Genomic DNA, 3940 nt, shown 5'->3' with positions numbered 1-3940 from the left:
GTGGGAGATTGTTGAGTTTAGATAACTAAACTATGATTAAGATGATGACTAAACATTATTGGGCTATTATTCAATTGGATGTGTAATTTATTTTGTTTAATGTGTAGAAATAAAATTGAATTAAAATTGGCCCAAGAAGCAAATGCTCAATCCCATATGCACACACAATCATGATCCAAGGACACATATAATTGCTACCATCTAAAATCCTTCTATCAGACACAAAAATAAGTCTTTAAGCCAAGTAAAGAAAAGGAAGTAATTGGCCCAAGATCCTTACAAGTCATATAGCATCTAGCCCACCCACACAAACAAATTCATAAAGCCCAAGTATTGGTTCACCCTGAATAAAAGCCATCACAAAAAATTTCTATCAGAAATAAAAAGAATGCTTTAAGGATCAAAGAAAGAAAATAAGCCCAAAAACATAAACAAGCCCATATTCATAATCTAAGCCTAAACGGTGGTCCACACTTAAATTCATTCATTCACCGTAGTTGCTAACTAAGTAACTCAAATTTCAATTTCATTTGAACCTTTCACCATACCATTGAAAGCCAAACTCTCTCTTTTCTCTCTTCTCTTTTCTTTCACATCACCCACGTGAAATTTGAAGCAAAATAAAGAAAAAGAAAGTTCTGTGCTAGGACACAATTGAAGAACAAAAAGAAAATTTCTAAATCCAAGCAAAAGAAGAGAAGGTCAAAGAGGTTAGGACAAAAGGGAAGATCTCATCAGAAAAGAAAATCTCAAAAAGGAGATTTTTTCATTCCTGCTTCATCAAGGGACGTTGAAGAAATCAATTGGGTCACAAGCACTGTTCTAAAAAATTGAAAAAGGTGAAGTCAATGGTGCTCTGTTTGGAATCTACAGTCAAGAAACAAACTTGGGGCTAAATCAAGAACGCACGGCTCAGATTCAAGATTCTTGAAGAAAAATGTTGAAAGAGAAGATTGAAGGTATGGTTACATGTCACTGCTTCTACCCTCTCTCTCCTCTGTGAACGCCGCTGCTGCATCTGTGTATTGGGAGAAGAGAACCAACATGTGTTGAAGAAAGTTTCAAGCCCTGGAAGCTTCACTCCTCTATAATAGGGGTGAACGGCCAAGGATTGGAGTAAGGAGTGAGAGCACACATTTGGGTTCCCATAACTCTTTGAGCTATTTATTCATCTCCTTCATTATTTTTATTTTGTATTTCTTTTTCTCAGTTTAGTCTTTCTGTTTTTCATGGTAAAAGGAAAAATGGTGAGATTTGTAAGAAAAAGCCAATGAGTGAAGAAAAAAATAGAGTTAAACTTGGAGAAAAAGGCATAGTTAGCTCAAAAATTTTTTGTATGTATTTTTGTTTTGTTGTCATGATTATGAGGGGATTCCCTTATAGGTTGGGTTAGCACTTGGCTGTTGAAAGCTAGGTTGAGTCCTAGTCAAATTCAGATTGGGTTAGAATCTGGATTTGTCCCAGATAGGATTAGGTAGATCCTAGGAAGAAATTGATGACTATAATCCATTAAAAGATAGTGAAATTCCGTCACAGTTGTGATGGAGACTGGATGTAGGCTACATTGCACAGATTAGCCGAATCAGGATACATCTGTGTATCATTCTCTTTTTTCTTCTATGTTTCTGGTTCTGCACTATAAGAGGCAAAACAGAAGTATCTATCATATTTTCTACTCAAAGTTTCTCTATTGAATTCAAAATTAAAAGTCTCATTAAAAAAAGAGTTCAAGATTCAACCACCCTTTTTTTTTAACCACTGATAACCATCACAACTCACTGTCAATAGAAGCTCAACTAAAACTGAATATAGAGACTTGACATCAGTATTCATGTAGCTCATTTGGATTCAAAATCTTCTTACTGAATTACATCAGCCTTGCTCAGCTCTCCCAACTATTTCTCTTTCCTGATCATAAATTTTTTATTCTTAATTTATCTATACATTTGGTTTCATATCCCTTTCTATTTTTTCAAACTCTACACATACACAATTATGTAATTAGCCTTTAAAAGAGCTTAAAGATCACAGGCACAAAATTGAAGCTGCATCTAGAGAGTTCTTTGGTGAGGTCATAGAAGAGAAAAACAAACCTAAAAAGAATGCTGTAAAAGTACTTGGTTATTATGACACAGAGCACACCAAGAATGTTAGGTTGTTAGAGATTGAAAAGAGGTCTTTATCCACCACACAGAGCAGTTATTCATTTACTCTTCATAAAGAGAACAAATGTTTTATACTTTTGGTTATAAATTTTTTTAAGAAATAATTCAAGTTTATCTCTTTCATAATCTCAATTAAAGAGTGATAACTTTTTATGATTAGTGAGAGATATAGACAAGATTAAAAGGCCTTAGCATGTAACACTGATTAATCTCACATAGAAACCTTTTTGGTGGTAAGATAACTTGTGCTTGTTTTTGTGGGTTGATCATATGACAATATGGAAGAGTTTTCAATATTGTGGGTTGATCATGATAAAATAACACGTTATTATTTTGTGTTTGTAAGATTAGAAGAATTCGTAAAGTTTTTTATTGTTATTTTTATGTCCAACGAAGAATAAAAAAAGAACAAAGGAACGAAGGAAAAACAAAGGCTACTGAATTTTGAATCGGGCAATGAAGATTTTCAAGCTCTTTCGAAGGCTATTAATATAAGGAGAATTCTATGAGGATCAGGTTTTTGTATGGAGAGAATAAAAAGGAATGTATAATCTACTTTAAAAATTAATAAAAATAAAATAGCACATTCTTTTAAGTTTTAAGTAAGTAGTATCTTTATCAAAGAAAATTTTGTTTCTTTTCACTATTCTTTTCTACAGAACATAGTTAGGGAGAGTTAAGTATCAATTTGTTGCACGAAAGATTCAGACGCTAAAAAAAAGTTTTTTAAAAATGTTATCGATAAACTATCTATAAATAATTTGAAAATACGACAAAAAAATTAATAAATATTATATTTTTTTTAAGTAATAAAAAATTTTTGTATTTAACAAACGGCATACTTATTTGATCTAAAATTTTGTGACAATATTTAAATAAATATTTAGAAGGTGCATAAAAAAATTCGGATTAAAATTTGATCTCTAAATTTTTCTTTTTATTTAAAAAAAAAGTGATCATTCAAAATAATTTTTTAAAAAAAAATTCACTTGATACAAAACTACTAAATTTTAAGAATGAAAATATCTTATATTTCTAATAATGATTACAAAAATTTATATAAATATTAGATAAAATTATTTTTTAAAATATATATTTAATATCTAATTCTTTTTGTTATTTTTTTAAATCTTTTGAAAACTTATTTTTTATTAATATTTTTTGTCAACTATACAAATTTTTGGATATTATTTTAGTCATTTACTCTTTTTTGTGTAGAATTTGAAGGAATAGAAAGGAATATGAAACTAAATATGTGAGTAAATTAGGAATAAAATATTTATGACAAGGATATATATATATATATATTATTTTCATATTTTTATTTTTATTTTTAAAAAAATTATCAAACACACTAAAAAAATAAAATCTTTTTAAAGGTGATTTTTTTAACAACTTAATGATACCGAAATAAATTTTAAATATAAGACGATTTTAGTCACAAAAAAAATATAAAATAATTTTATAACTAGAAAATAAGAGTGATAATATTGTTTTTTTAATAAGCCAGATTTGCTTTCATAATATAAAATTTAAATTATTATTGCTCTGTCATATATCCATCACCACTGTAAATGACGATTCGACTCCTTTATTTTTTTTTTAGCTATTTTAATTATTATCCTATTTTTAAGTAAATAAAGTTAAATATGTTTATTGATCTGAAAATTATAAGATGCCACAAAGTAATTAAAATCAAATGAAAATTAAAGTAATTAAGTATTATTTATTTCAAATTTCAAAATCAATCCAAATAAGAATTTTATATCATCAAC

This window comes from Arachis ipaensis, chromosome B4 (assembly GCF_059453495.1).
Source record: "Arachis ipaensis isolate K30076 ecotype BB chromosome B4, ASM5945349v1, whole genome shotgun sequence".
NCBI classification, from domain to species: Eukaryota; Viridiplantae; Streptophyta; class Magnoliopsida; order Fabales; family Fabaceae; genus Arachis; species Arachis ipaensis.
The sequence above is the reverse complement of the archived record's forward strand: the minus strand, read 5'-3'. Positions refer to the sequence as shown.